Consider the following 16,219-nt stretch of genomic DNA (forward strand, 5'->3'; position numbering starts at 1 on the left):
CCGTGAGGTCCGGGCGGCGGGGCGGCTGCTGGTCGCCTTCCCCCGTCCAGCATTCCGCCGCGCGCGGGTCCGGGACGTGAGGCCTCCCGGGGTCGGAGCAGGAGCCCCCTTGGAGACGAGTTCCCGCATCAGTCGCCTCCTTTTCCCTTTCTTTCTCTGCCTTTATTTTTTGGAGGAGGGGGGGAAGGGAGGGGAGGTGTAGACGGAAGGCGGGCGGACGCGGCTGATTGACGTGCCCGGAGCCCGCTTCTCTCCTCGCCGCGGCGGCTCCCCGACGGGTGGGAGGGGAAGCGTCCGGGCGCCGAGGCCGCAGACTTGGGCGCGCTCCGAGGAGGAGGCGGAAAGCCGCGCAAATTCTTGCCACGCTCTTTCCCACCCCCTCTTGCCGGCACACAAGCTTTTTGTTTAGTAGAAAGTGTCGGGTCTCGGGTTTGGGGATTTTCAGCGGAAAGGATCTCTTTCCTGGGAGAAGTGCTTTCGCTCCAGGGTGGGCGCTTTCTAGAAGTTGTGTCCGTGTTCGCCGAGGGCGCGGGGTGGGGAGCGGAGTCGTCGCCGCTGAGGCGTGGAGGCTTGGATCTGAGCTCAGCCGCCTCCCACTCTCCCGTTCTATCTAACCACGCATCTGTCTGCATGTGATCCGAGAGGTTGACATGACATTTCCCGGGAGAGGAGCGTCGGGAGCTGTCGGTGAAAGCCCCTGATGTTTGCTGGAGGCGGTAGGAGATCGGTGTGTGTGTAATAATATCCCTCCATCCGCGCGGTCGGTACCTGCACGGTCTCCCCTGGCCCACGTGTATTCCCACCTACAGAGTGTATCACGGCAGGACAGCTGTTCCAGGAACAGATTTCCCTTTGACACTCACACCCAAGGGTTGGTCCAGGCTTTTGGGGGAGACCTAGAATCAGTTTCTTGCGCTGAAGTTCAGGCCATTCTGGAGCAGATTCGGAGAAGGATGCAGTTCTTACAGTTTCAAAGCAATCACTGCCTTCTCATTTGAAACAGTGCATTTAGAGTCTGTGAAACTCTGTCATTGCAGCTGGATGGATATGATGGGGAGAATTGGGATACAAAGTGATGGAGCTTGACTGAGGACTGGCCAGCAGAACCTCAAAACTTTCCTCCACATCACTTGCTGGATATCTGATCAAGTCTCAATAATAACTGAATGGCTTTGGGAGCCAGATGGGAGCGTCATCATCTTAAATAGAGAAAGTTAAAGCATAGTGGCAAAGAAATGCTCCTCCAAAGATTGATAAGGACAGTTCGCAGTAGAGCCTTCAGATAACATCTTATATTTCTTTTAAAAGCACTTTTGTCTGTTATGACCAGATTTCATCTCATAGATTAACTCAGGTTGAGCAGTCCTCCTGAAGCCTTTCTGTTCTTCCCACTCCTATGTAGTGGCCTACCTTGGGGTGGGGCTGGGGCATCATTGTCCGAGAAAACAGAAACAATGTTTAACCAGGACCTTCCCAGGGCATGAACACAGCCTCAGCCACTTGCTCTGGACCTTGTGTTTTGATTTTGCGTTAACACCACTATACTTTTGTACTTAGCACCATTTCCCATTCTAATGTGTAGGAGAAAAGAAGTGCCTGCTTTCAGGCCTCTCCTCCAGCTAGGAAAAGCGCTAAGCCTTTGCTACTAACCTTCTGGCTCAAATGGGGAGGAAACCATTTGGGATAAAATGCAGAAAGTGTTCCATAGATTTTTATTTTTGAGCTACAATCTGTTGTCTTCCCCCAAAATCGAGGTATAGTTGAAAAACCTTTGCTTGAGAGGTCACTTTGATCTCTATAGGATGTTTTCTCCTGATATTTTCTTGTGCTAATATCCCTTACCATAAAATATTGAAATTATTTATTCTATTACTCTTTAAAAATTTTTTAAATCCACACTCCACATGCTTTTATTGATTTTAGAGAGAGAGGAGAGAGAGAGAGAGACATCCGATGTGAGAGTGTACGGATGACACTGCAACCAACTGAACCACTCTGACCAGGTCTATTCTAATATTCTTATATGAACCAAATTAAAAGTGATTCATGTCCCTTTTTTTTCCTCTCAAAATGGAAGTGCTTTGCCCAGCTGGTGTGGCTCAGTGGTTGAGGCTCGATCTATGAATCAGGAGGTCACGGTTCGATACCCCGTTCAGGGCACATGCCTGGGTTGTGGGCTCGATGTAAGAAGCGGCCAAACAACTCTCTTATCATTGATGTTTCCATCTCTCTCTCTCCCTCTCCCTCTCTGAATGCAATAAAAAAAATTTTTTAATTAAAAAAATGGAAATACTTTATTATAAATCCATGCTCTTTGTGAAAATTCAACCTACATTGAAGTACATAAAATATAAAAATAAAAGTCATTCTGACTCCCACCTCCCATACATAATCACTGTTATAATAGTCAATTCCTTGTTTAAAATGAGAGAAAACAAGATTTGATCCTAACTGCTGCTGTGTATGCCTCATCCTGCCTAGGGATGGCCTGTCAGATGATTCACGGGCTCATGTTCTCTGTTCGCTACTCAGATTGGTGAGAATTGGCCAGGTAGAGGAAAAGGAAATGTTTTGCATTGGGCTGATTTGAAATTCTGTAATTAAGTAACAAGCATGCGAGTTTAAATATAACAGGGCTTCTATTTTAGGTCTGTCCTTATGAAGTGCTTACTGTACCTTGGTAGGCTAGTGTTAGTTCTCACACTTTAATAGTAATGTTGATGTCCAGCTGCTCACGGATTGATTTATGCCAGCCAAACTCATTAAAACCAAACCAAACCCTCACATTGTAGGTCATTTCATAATTTATAAGTTGGGAAGGAGTGGGTATAGTTGCCATGAAGACGACTGCCAAGATCTCCTGTGCTGCTGTGGGATGCGGGGTTCCTCTGTTCAGAGGTAGCATGCCAAACATGAAGGAAAGGAAATTAGAGGAAAGAAGGGGATTAATGACGGTGGTTTCAGATGTGGCATAGAAGGAGATGGTACATATTTAAGATAGATTTCTAACTATATATTGTGGCTTATATGGTAACTACAAGTGATCTTAGTGCAAGTACAGAGTCACATGTTACTTAGCCTGGTAGATTTAAGAAGAATGAGCTGTGATGAAGTTGATGATGTTCTGAAAACAAAATAGTGCATACACATTTAATCACAACATTGGTTATTTGAGTGTGTTGGAGACGCATTTTTTTTTTACACCGCTCTATGAGTTTAAAATAATTTTCAGAAACAAAATTGGGAAATTAAAGAATTAAATCACCAACCAAATTTTCTGTTCATTGTCCAAGATGTATGTAATCCTTTTCAGAGAAAACTGAAGTGCTCCATCCCCACTTTAATTCTTTAGTGTACAGAAGGGTTTGCCCTGATAAGCAGTGGGTGTCAGCAGATGGAAGAGGAGGTGGGGAAGAGGCAGGGCATTCTACTTGCCATATGGGGCACTTTGAAAATGGGGTGACTCTGCAAGACTTAGAATGTTCATTCCAAAGGGACACTGGAGTTCATTGTCATTGCCAGAGTGTTGTCTAGTTTATAAAAACTGAGACTTAGGGCTCAGATGTAAAAAAGAGTTTGAGCCACATCTTGTAATATGAGCATTTGATATCAGCCACTGAACCTGTTTCCTATTTACAAAATGAAGTTAATAAAAATACCCACCTCAGGGTTGATGTGAGAATCAGTTGTATAATGCATGGGAAATTGCTTTTTAAGTTTTTGGCCACTGTAAAAAGGTAGGTTTATAGTTGTTAGTATGGGAGAACAATACAATAATCAATATATATAAAAGTCGAACGACGGAACGACCAGTTGCTATGATGCACACTGCGGTGGCCAACCAGCCAGATCGGGGCCCCAATCAGCCCCCCCCACAACCTCCCATGGTGCCCCCGCCCCTGCTGGCCCGACCCTGATGGCCCCCATCAGGGCGGGCCGGCCGGACCCTGTGCACCGGGCCACTAGTAAATAATAATATAAGTAAACTCTGTTTCACAAACTCACAACTGTAAACCTATTTTTGCCTGACCCTTTATATAAAAGTTGCCATGATTGAAATAGTGCAAAAAAAAAAGATAAGCAAAATAAAATTTATCTACTTTAACATTTATTCAAAAACTGATCAAATATCAACCAAATATCAGGCTCAGGGAGGGATACAGTGATGACTAAAACAGTGCCCTGATCTCAAGGAGCTTGCAGCAAAGCAGGGGAGCTACATAATTATAATCCCCTGTTATCAGTGTGGTGATGGATATAGTATCCCAGTTTGAATGATACATGATTTGTCTCCCTCTAGTTGTAGGTACAGGCTGTTTTAGAAGCACAGCAGAGAGGTGTCTGAGAATGAGCTGGACATAGAAAAAGCTCTAAGCAAAGGGAATAGCATGTATGAAAGCATGATACAGTGTTAGGTGCTGTAAGGATGAGGGGGATCTTAAAAAGATTTAAGGATTAAAAAATGAGTTAAGCTTCTTAGAATGAACACACTTTATGATACTCTATTGGTTTCATTTCATTGACTTCTTAAAATATGTATTTTTATTGATTTTTAGAGAGGAACAGAGAGAGAAATGTGGGTGTGAGAGTGGAAAATCTAGAAGCTGCCTCCTGCACATTCCCTACTGGGGGATGAGCCCACAATCAGGGCGTGTGCCCTGACCGGAAATTGAACTGGTAACCTTTTGGTGCATGGGACTATGCTCAACCAACTGAGCCACCCCAGTCAGGCTTATTGACTTTCAGGTAGATAAAAGTGTGAAAGTTTTTAGGATTTTGGTTAGAGTTAGACATTTAAAATATCAGCTAGCTCAGCTGGCATGGCTCAGTGGTTGAGCCTCAACCTATGAACCAGGAGGACATACCCGGATTTCAGGCATGCAGGAGGCAGCTTATCAATGACTCTATCTCATCATTGATGTTTCCATCTCTCTCTCCCTCTCCCTTCTTCTCTGAAATCAATAAAAATATACTTAAAATATCAGCTATAAAATTAGAAACAACACAATTTAAAAATATGTGTGGATCTGCTGAAAAGGAAACAGGGTAGGCCTTCCCATCATCAGAGAACTGCCTCACCAGTTACTCATTCAGCAGCCTTTACTGAATACATGTTATGTTGCAGAGAAATAAGCCAAAGTCTTTGCCTTTAAGTTGCTCATAATCTAGAGGGGACACCAACACAGGAAATTTTGGTAGCTGATTCTTATTTACCATTTAATCCGTGACAGGCAGTCTTATGATAAGTCTAAATGGTAGAAAAGATTCCCATTCCCATTCTCAAATAAGAATTGAGCCTGGTCGGTGTGGCTCAGTGGCTGAGCATCGACCCATGAACTAAGAAGTCCCTGGTTCTATTCCTAGTCAGGCCACATGTTCGGGTTGTGGGTTTGATCCCCAGTGGGGAGCTTGCAGAAGGCAGCTGATCAGTGATACTCTGTCATCATTGATGTTTCTGTCTGTCTGTCTCTCTGAACTCAATAAAAACATTTAAAAAAAAAAAAGAATTGAGGTACAAGTTGGTTAAATAACCTGCTCAGGGCCATACTAACAAGTGGCAGAACCAGAATTTGAACCCACTCTGGTTAGTCTGTGCTTTAACATCCACTTCATGTTGCTGTTCTGATGATTAAAAAATAAAGTGTAATAAGTGCAAAATAAGATAATACACAGTAATATCAAAACCTAAAATAGTGGGAGAAGGAGGTGTTACAGAAGGCTTTCTGGAGGAGGTGGTAAACTGATTATTAAATGATACATGGGAGACAGAAGAACCAATCAGTATGACTAAAAATGGAGGTAAAAAAAATACATGAAGAAATGGGGGGTGCTGGGTAGACAAGCAGTTTTATGCTGCTTGAACATGAAGTTTGAAGCAGGAAATAGCCAAACAAGACTAGATGGGTGGATGGGGAGGGCATTGTATGCCTAGCTAAGGAGCTTGTACTTCAGCCTGAGGACATGTGAAGGGAACTGTTGAGGTATTTAAGCAGAAGAATGGTATGATCTTATTTTCTTCATGAGTTGTCTGAGGGTGAGGGGTCAGTAAAGGAGCCTGTTGTAATAACTCAGGAGTGATGATAGAGGCCTGTGGAGTTCAGGTAAGGTAGTGATGGACTAGAGGGGCAGATTAGAGAAATATTTAGTGAGAAAAATGGGCAAGACTTACCTAGTAATTATGGGTAAGCAGTCCCAGGTGACTTCCAAGTACTCTGCATGATTAGTGCATAATGTTGCCAGCTAAGATAGAGAATACAGGTGGAGGAGCAGTCACAGTCACAGAGTGAGTACTTGGAATAGAAAATCCACAGAACGAACTCTAAGAATATGAATGCCACCTGCAAAAAGGGACTTTCTGGTCAAGCTGTTTTTTGCTGAGAAGCTTACTGTTCACACAATGCCCTCTGGTGGTCAGAAGATGCCATGTTGCCTCTTTGGGATGAACCGATCAAAATAGAGACTATTTGGATTAAATACTTTTCCTACTCCACTCTTGGGGGAGAGAGGAATATTCCAGAAGCCACTCTGTTCCCTTTGCTTTCTGTGTGGATTAATTTCCTAGAGCTGTAATGCAGCTGAACTACAGAAACACCTCACTTACAAGTTTATCAGGAGCCCTGGGCTGAAAGCAAAAGAGTAAGGCAATTTGTTGCTTATCTACAATTAAAAATAGGTGAAACAAAATGCAGGAATTAAAACCTTATCTTACTCATAGCGCACTTCCCTAGGTCCTCATAGAAAATTATTTACATAGATTGTTTCAGTGAGTTTTTGTCTTAATTTTATGACCCATAACAGATTGAAATGGTGGGCAACAAGAGTTCACACCTTTTAGAAGAGACAGCTGTTGGCTTGACAAGCAAGGAGACAGAAAAACACTGACCAGCAAACCACAGTCTCCAAAAGCAGCAGTCTCAGGTCACTTTGTAGGTGCAAACAACCCTTGGAAATTTGAATAGCTCTATATTTCAGTAAAACAGTTGATGCAGAGGAGAAAGCAGGCAGCCAGTTATGCTGTACTTGGGGGCTGCAGTTGGAATAGTAAGAAGAGCCCTACACTGGGATTAAGGAGACCAAGGTCCTAGCCTGCCAGCCACTAAAACTAGATGTGACTTTGAACATATTACTTAACCTCTTAGGACCTCAGTTTGTTTTCTTTTTATTGATTTCAGAGAGGAAGGGAGAGGGGGGAGATAGAAACATCAATGATGAGAGAGAATCATTGATCAGCTGCTTCCTGCATGCCCCCTACTGGGGATCCAGCCCACAACCCGGGCAAGTGCCCTTGGCCGGAATCAAACCCGGGACCCTTCAGTCCACAGGCCAATGTTCTATCTACTGAGCCAAACCAGCTAGGGCTCAGTTTGTTTTCTCATCTATAAAGCAGTAGGCTGAACTTTTTGTCTCTATAAAATTCTATGAACTGTGTTTACAATGATGACAATAATATTTAAGAAAAATTGTATTGGGTTGAAAAGACAAAAGAATTTTGTCTTCTCTAATTTATACAAGTCCTATGAGGAGTATGATTATCTGTATTTTATAGATGAGAAAAGTAGGCTTGGAAGGAAAAGACGTTGAGTGGTAGAACTGGTATTCAAATCTATTGGCGTCTGCTTCCTGGGCTCTTAGTTAATACTTTCATTTAACAAGCATGCATTCAATGCCAGCCATGTGGGAAGAGTGTGCAGAGAACACAAAGGCCTGCAAGCCTCACTCTTGTCCTTGAGAGTTCAGTTAGGCACTGCTGTACAGTACTTATGTTATCATTAATGATGTAAGTGATACATTAGCACTGTTACAGCCAACATACAGCTAGCTACATTAGAGGTTTTAAAGATTTTAGGGTGTGAGCCCTGGCCAGTGTGGCTCAGTTGGTTAAACATCCGTCGCAGCGCAGGTTTGATTACTGGTCAAGGCACGTGTTGGTATTTCAGGCTTGATCCCCAGTAGGAAGCATGCAGAAGGCAGCCCATTGATGTTTCTCTTTCTGTCCCTTTCCCTCTGTCTCTAAATCAGTAAAAATATTTTAAAAAAAATTTTTTTAAGATTTTAGGGTGTGAGCATAGAACTCAGCCACCATTTATAGCATTGTTTCTATGGCAATATGCTTCAGGCTTCAAATAACTAGCTTAAAAATAAAGTTTCAGAACATAACTCAATTATAATTTCAGAACTTCCTGTACTAAGTATCGAGAGTACAGTCTAATAACCAGCCAGAATGTGCTCTAAAAGGTGAACAAAATTTTCTAAACTTGATCATGTCTGTCATTTAAGTGTCTTGAAGTGAAACCTTTTATCTTTGGGAGCCTGTACAACTGGTTCTTCCTAGAAATTTCTAGGGAAAAACCTAAAAAATTTGATTAAGTTTAAAAATTGGACTGTATGCCCTGGAAAATGGTATTCTATGAAAGAATTTTACTGAGGTGACCTTATTTTTTTTTAATATGATTTTTTTATTGATTTGAGAGAGAAGGGAGAGAGAGAGAATGAGCGAAATATTGGTTGCCTCCTGTAAGCACCCCAACTGGGACCGAACTCGAAACCTGGGCATGTGCCCTGATGGGGAATTGAACTGGCAACCTTTTGGTGCACTGGTCGACGCTCAACCAATTGAGCCACAGTGGCCAGGGCTGACCTTATTTTTATAGGTGGCAAAATTGTCAAGACCATAATCTCAGGCCGAAGAGTCATACTGCTTGTGTTCTAATCTCACCAAGTCCTCTGTAGCCTTAGGAAGGTTATATAATATTGTGTGCCTCTGTTTTATCTGAAAAATGGGTCTTGAAACATTACCTACTTTGTAGGGTTTGTTAGAATTAAATGATAAAATTATATACATATTTACATGCATACATACATGTCTATAATACATATGAAAATGCACACAGACATTTGCTTAGACTAGAGCCTGGCCCATTGATAGTAAGGCAATAAAACAAATTATGCCTTCCCTCCCATTACATTTCCAAGCTTTTGTTTATGCTGCTGTGTACTTTTCCCCAGTTATTCACAGATACCTATACAGATTACCGAAATGCCTTTCTTTCCCTTTGCTTTCCCTTTTTTTCTACTCCTTCATTAAGGCTTCACTTAAATCCGACATCCTTCCTAAAACCTACTGTTATAGTACAATTTGTGCTTTTTTCTTCCTAAACTCTTCCTGAACTTTATTCAATATAGTTTAGTACTTAATTATTCTCAGATTGTTTCTTGGTTTAAAATTTAATCCCTTATCTGTAATTAGCTCTATTGTATACCATCCTTCTTTACCCTCTACCTCAATGCTCTGTGCAATATTAGGAATATTGTAGGTATTCAATACATTCTGATACTCTGATTTATAAACATGAGAGAATCCTTTCATTACATTTCAGGCTTCTTAAAAAGCTAGCCTGTAGCTCTCATATTAAATCCATGTACATACATTCAATGAGATAAGACATAGAAATAGGTACAAGGAAATACATACTTAAAGGTCCTTTGAGATCCAGAGGTAATTAGTAGTTCAGAGACCAGCATGCTGAATTAAGTCTGATGCTGGGCTCTGCTGTAGACTCACTGAGGCTATGCAAATCGTCCTCAGGGGCATCCTTGGTAATGTAAGTCTGACACAAATTAGAGAGTGATTATTTGCCTTACAGACAGGATCAATTCCAAAATTCCTTTAAAGTTACTTTACCCACTTTATATGCTTATTTATAGACCCTTAAATTATCATTTGACTAAGGTTAGGGCAAAAGAACATCCAGCAAAACTTTTTCCAATTTAAGATATTTAACTGTGAAGGAAAAGTATTTCTGAAACCTTGTTTTGTCAGTGAGAAATTTACTGAAATAGCTTGCAAGCTTCAAAACTTCATATGTCAAATTTGCTGAAGGTGTTAACATCATAGATATTTTTACGCTTAAAAATGTCGAATTTCGTGCCAAAAAAAGAGCATTTGCGGGAAGTTTTAATTCATTATTTTATTTTGAAGAAAAGTGCTGCTGAAAGTAATCGTATACTTCGGGAAGCTTATGGTGAACATGCTCCATCTCAAGATACTTGTGAACGCTGGTTTAAACGCTTTAAAAGTGATGGTTTCGATGTGAAAGATAAAGAACGTCCAGGTCAACCGAAAAAGTTTGAAGATCAACCATTATAAGCATTATTGGTTGAAGATGTGTGTTAAACTCAAAAACAACTTGCAGAAGATTAAACATTGCTCAGTAAACAATTTCCGATCATTTACAAGCAGTGGGAAAGATTTTAAAGGAAGGAAAATGGGTGCCACATCAACTGAATGAAAGACAAATGGAAAACCGAAAAGTCATCAGTAAAATGTTGCTTCAATGGCACGAAAGTCTTTTTTGCATCGAATTGTGATTGGCGATGAAAAGTGGATTTTTTTAAGAATCCCAAACGCACAAAATCCTGGGTTGATTCAGGTCAACCATCAACATCGACTGCAAGGCCAAATCGCTTCAGAAAGAAGACAATGCTCTGCGTTTGGTGGGATCAGAAAGGTGTGGTGTATTAGGAGCTTCTAAAACCCGGTGAATGCCCTAACCAGTTTGGCTCAGTGGCTAGAGCATCGGCCTGCGGACTGAAGGGTCCCAGGTTCGATTCTGGTCAAGGGCATATACCTTGGTTGCGGGCACATCCCCAGGAGGGAGTGTGCAGGAGGCAGCTGATGGATGTTTCTCTCTCATCGATGTTTCTAATTCTCTCCCCCTCTCCCCTCCTCTCTGTAAAAAATCAATAAAATATATTTAAAAAAATAAAAAATAAAACCCGGTGAAACCGTTAATACTGATCGCTACCGACAACAAATAATCAATTTGAACCACGCTTTGATTTTAAAACGACCAGGATGTGCCAGAAGACAGCAAAGTGATTTTGCTTCATGATGACGCACCATCACACACTTCAAAACCAGTTAAAGACACTTTAAAGTTACTTTACCCACTTTATATGCTTATTTATAGACCCTTAAATTATCATTTGACTAAGGTTAGGGCAAAAGAACATCCAGCAAAACTTTTTCCAATTTAAGATATTTAACTGTGAAGGAAAAGTATTTCTGAAACCTTGCCTTGGAAGTATTAACCCACCTGCCATATTCACCAGCCTTGCTCCTTCAGATTACCACTTGTTCCAATCAATGGTACACGCACTTTCTGAGCAGCACTTCAAAACGTACGAAGAAGTGGAAAATTGGGTCTCTGAATGGTTTGCCTCAAAACAAGAAAAGTTCTGTTGGGACAGTATCCACAAATTACCTGAAAGGTGGGGAAAATGTATAGCTAGCAATGGACATTATTTGAATAAAGCACTTTTGATGTTTCTCTTGAAATTACCATGTTTTATTTGATTATAAAATCCGAATTATTAACCGGTACACCTGGTAAACAGTATAATTTAGGAAACATGTCTACTGGATAAAACTAGATGTAAATATATGGATAAAATCATAGTACAGCCCAGCTGGTGTGGTTCAGTGGTTGAGGGTTGACCCATGAACCAAGAGGTCATCAGTTTAATTCCCAGTCAGGGCACATATCCTGGCTCAATTCCCAGTAGGGGGCGTGCAGGAAGCAGCCAATTGATGATGTTTCTGTCTCATTGATGTTTCTGTCTCTCTATCCCTCTCCCGCTCTCTCTAAAAATAACGTATTTTTTAAAAATCATATTACAGATACAGTTCAGATGGGGTAGTCACGGGTGCAAGAGCACCTGGGCAATAAGCCCTGTATTAAGGACTCATGCAGCGTCCTTGTGTTCTTTGTGAAGGGCACACTGCATAGTACCAAGGACTATGTAGTAACTACTGTACAGTGGTGGTTAGTACTCATCTGGGTGGTCAGGAATCCTAATACCTACCTTACCGGTTAACTATACCCTTTGATACATTATATAACAGCCATAGATCTTTGCCCTTATATGAAATAAGAATTTTTGACTAGATTAGATCTCGCTGAGCTATAAAAGTCTCTGAATATCTGAATTGCCTAATGTGCTTGGTGTGGTGGTTTTTTAATTTAAAGTGAGCTGGTAAACTTTTTCAGACTAAATTTTTATTTTATTTATTTATTTATTTTTATTTTTAAAAAATATATTTTATTGATTTTTTACAGATAGGGAGAGGGATAGAGAGTTAGAAACATCCATGAGAGAGAAACATGAATCAGCTGCCTCCTGCACACCCCCTAATGGGGATGTGCCCGAAACCAAGGTACATGCCCTTGACCGGAATCGAACCTGGGACTCTTCAGTCCACAGGCCGACGCTCTAGCCACTGAGCCAAACTGGTCAGGGCCAGACTAAATTTTTAAAAATTCAGTGTACAATTTTTGCATCACCTAACTCCTCTTCCTTCCTGGAGAACTGCATGCACACTTTGTGTCCTAGCCTTTAAATCTCATTTGAAGTTTCTGTTCTCAGCCCTAAGCCCCTGGCTTCTGGCTGTAATACATTTGTTCTACCAGAGATGCAGCTAGTAACAAACAAAAGCCACCACCAGTTTCAGTTATAAAAACAAGAAAAACTGACCTTGGCTGGGTAGCTCAGTTGGTTAGATCATCGTCCTGATCAGCCAAGGTTACAGGTTTGATCTCTGGTCAGGGCACATTCAAGAAACAAGGAATTCATAAAGTATGTGGAACAACAAATTTCTCTCTCTCTCTCTCCATCTCCATCTCCATCTCCATCTCCATCTCCATCTCCATCTCCATCTCCATCTTCCCCCTTCCTCTATCTCTTTCTAAAATCAATTTTCAAAAACAACTGAAGTACAGCAGTTCTTTTCTTTAAAACTATTTACAAGCTTTACTATAACAAAGTTCACTAAGTTGTTTTGGTAGCATTAAGGATATCAATTTGAAAAGAGAGCAAACTTCTTTTGGAATTTGAGTGAAAGTTATTAATAAAAGTAAATTAATATAAAAATTTAATGCAAAAATTATTCTCAAGATAAGCTAAAAGTCTCAGGAATTTAGATCCCTCACCCTGGACTGTCCCCCTCTCCCTTTTAGTGTTATTAAGCCTTCTTAAAGTTTTTCTGAATGAGGTGTAACAAGAACAGAGTTGTTGGTACTAATGTGTGAATGATTGCTCTTACGTCAGTGTACCTAAAATTATTTTTACCCAGAACTTGGACATTTGCATAATGACACTGATCAAACTACAGTTCTAGGTCGGCCTCAAAGCTGTAGTATTACGTTATTTTTAGACACAGTCAGCACTTGTTCAGCTTCTAGCTCTATGAGGAGAGACTTGGAGGCAGTGGGACCCAGGTGGACCCAGGCCTATCTGATCCAGAGCCCTTTGGTACTCCACAGCATAATGCCTTCTTCTACAGAGTGGGCACTTTACTGAGTACATGTTAAGTGAAGTCACTAACTTAGAAAAATTCAAAAATCACCTGCATGATATATGCTTGAGATTACAGAATACCTGTGCTATGCTGACTCTCAGTACAATATTCAGTAAATATTTATTGAATTAATAAGTTGACATTAAAGTGCTATCGATGCTCTTATTTGTTTGTGTTTGTGTTAACACAGAATGTATACATTTTCACAAATTTAATTGATTGCAGCAATAGCTTCAGGTGTGCCTTTCATCTTGGTCTTCTATGTTGTTGCTTTAATTTTGGTTACCATAAAACTGCTTTTCATTTAATTAGAAGGGTCCTTGGAACCTTTAAGCTCTTCATGTTATTATATCAAGCACAGGATATTTAAAACCTGAAAGTTTTTACAGATTAACTGCTGGCTTTCATACTGCTAGACTCCTATTTGGAAGGAAGCTAAGCTTATCTACATAAGCATCACAACCATACAGCTGCCACTGTTGTCACTTCCATTAATTATTACATGCCAAGTACACATTGTAAACATTGCTTCTATGAATTCTCATGTTTGATGTATTATTTGAATTATTATTTATCCCCACTTTGACAGTTCAGGAAACTTGGGGTCAATGAGAACAAACAAGTTACTCAAGGCAGCAAATTCTAGATTAGAGTTCAGGTCTGTCTGATCCAAAGCCTGTGCTCTTCACTGTACCATACTGTCCTCGGCAACATTTGTCTCTGCTGCCACACAGGGCATTCATTATCCTCTGAACAACTTCGTTTCATTTTAAACAACTCTTATTACTAGAAAAAATTTTGAGATAATATCTATCCCTCTTTCTCTTTGATTTATTATTCATTAAAGGTCTCTGGATCCCACATAAAATAGGCTTGGGATTGGGGGGGGGGAGGTCAAACTTTTCTCATTTTCTTCTACAGTTTTCATTCATAAATATAGTTTTTTTTTTTTTTTTTTTTAATATATTTTATTGATTTTTTACAGAGAGGAAGGGAGAGAGATAGAGAGCTAGAAACATCGATGAGAGAGAAACATCGATCAGCTGCCTCCTGCACACCTCCTACTGGGGATGTGCCCACAACCAAGGTACATGCCCTTGACCGGAATCGAACCTGGGACCTTTCAGTCTGCAGGCCGACGCTCTATCCACTGAGCCAAACCGGTTTTGGCCATAAATATAGTTTTTAAAGATCACATGACTGAATTTTAGAGTGTGGATTTATCTTGGTTTACTAACAACTCCCATATTATCAGGCATTTGAAATTATAAATAACACAGTGAAAATCTTGTGCATTAATTGCTTTTTGTATTTAGGTACATACTAAATGTGATTCCTCACAGTTTGGGCACAGATATCTGAGTCAGAAAAGGTTGAAATATTGTACCTACTTGAAATACTTGATCTAGTTTATAGAAAAGACACAGTGGTTGCAATTTCCAGAAGGCAGTAGTTCACTTGAGCCATCTTCATTTCACCAGTACATGTCAACAGTACTGTTTCATGCGCATCCCTAACCATGCAACAACTCTATCTGTAGGCAGGAAAAGGAAGGCTGGATGAGTCTTTAAGTAGTAGGGAAAAGGGAAGGATCCACGTGTGATCTGTGATGAACAGGTAAAAAACAAGTGAAGTAAGTAAAGTCAGATACTGTCTTAATTACTACAAGATTTGAAGGGTTTGGGGATGAAGAGTGAACATGTTATTTCTGTATTTATTGTTAAATGTTCTTTTTATGTTCAAACTAGAGGCCTGGTGCATGAATTTGTGCACAGGTGGGGTCCCTCGGCCTGGCCAGCAATTGGGGCTGATCAGGAGGGACCACGGGAAGTTGGCTGGCTGGCTGGGGGGAGGGACTATGGGAGGTTAGCCGGCCGGCCGCAGTGTGGGAGGTTGGCTGTAGGAGCACACTGATCACCAGGGGACAGCTTCTGCGTTGAGCGTCTGCCCCCTGGTGGTCACTGCGCATCATAGCAACCAGTCGACTGGTCAGTCCGTCACTTAGGCTTTTATATATATACTAGAGGCCCGGTGCACGAAATTCGTGCACTGGGGATGGGTGGGGGGTCCCTTAGCCCAGCATGTGCCCTCTTGCAGTCCGGGACCCCTCCCTTGTTACTGCCCACCTGCTTGCTGCTTCCTACCGCTTGGCTTGCTGCTCCTTAGTTCTGCCACGAAGGCCTTGGGTCTGCTGGGTGCCGGGCCTGCGGGTTTGTGTCTCTGATACCCCCAGCAGCTCCAGCACCAAGGTGGTGGGCCTTGGGGCTGCTGGGTACAGGCCCCCCATTGCATGTTTGTGTCTTCTATCAGGCCCCCAGCAGCCCCAGCACCACCTAAATAACTTAAGGGAAACTTTATTTAGTCTTCTTTTAAAAGCAATCTAGTTTAAAAATGAGTTGCAGTTAAGACAGAACAAAGAACATGGTACCTAAGAGTGAGATAGACTGACAGAGGAGAGGCTGGGCACTGGTTAGGGGCTTACATGCCAACTGTTCTCCACCTGGGAAATGATGTAAAATCGGTTTCTTTAGTTTTCTGCTTAATGGTCTTCTCCAGCACTGAGGTCAGAGGAGCCGCCTTCCAGCCCGTAGGCTGCTTCTCAGAGTCGAAATTTTCGCCATAGGCCTCTGCCTAGGACAGGACCTCTGCACCCCCAGGGTGCATAAACACACAGGGCTTCCATCAGGCTCTGCTGATACCCGGCCAGGAGGCCTCTCAGCTCCGCTGATCCCGGGGCGGGAGGCCACTTGGCTCCGCTGATCCAGGCGGCCAGGAGGCCTCTCGGCTCCACTGATCCCGGGGCCGGGAGGCCTCTCGGCTCCTTTGATCCCGGGCCGGAGCCTCTCGGCTCCGCTGACCCAG

The 16,219-nt window shown here is 41.8% G+C and overlaps 1 protein-coding gene across 4 annotated transcripts in view; it reads left to right on the plus strand.

Moving 5' to 3' along the window:
- The window catches only part of ZBTB1 (zinc finger and BTB domain containing 1), a 32,564-nt gene that overhangs the window by 859 nt on the left and 15,486 nt on the right, over window positions 1-16,219 (plus strand). Inside the window, exon 2 of one of the 4 annotated variants that reach the window (XM_023743917.1) lies at window positions 645-727. The exons of the other annotated variants lie outside the window; for them this stretch is intronic. The gene's annotated coding sequence lies outside the window, so the exon portion shown is untranslated. The remainder of the gene's footprint in view (window positions 1-644; window positions 728-16,219) is intronic. 4 annotated transcript variants of the gene reach the window in all.

This window comes from Myotis lucifugus, unplaced genomic scaffold (assembly GCF_000147115.1).
Source record: "Myotis lucifugus unplaced genomic scaffold, Myoluc2.0 scaffold_419, whole genome shotgun sequence".
NCBI lineage: Eukaryota > Metazoa > Chordata > Mammalia > Chiroptera > Vespertilionidae > Myotis > Myotis lucifugus.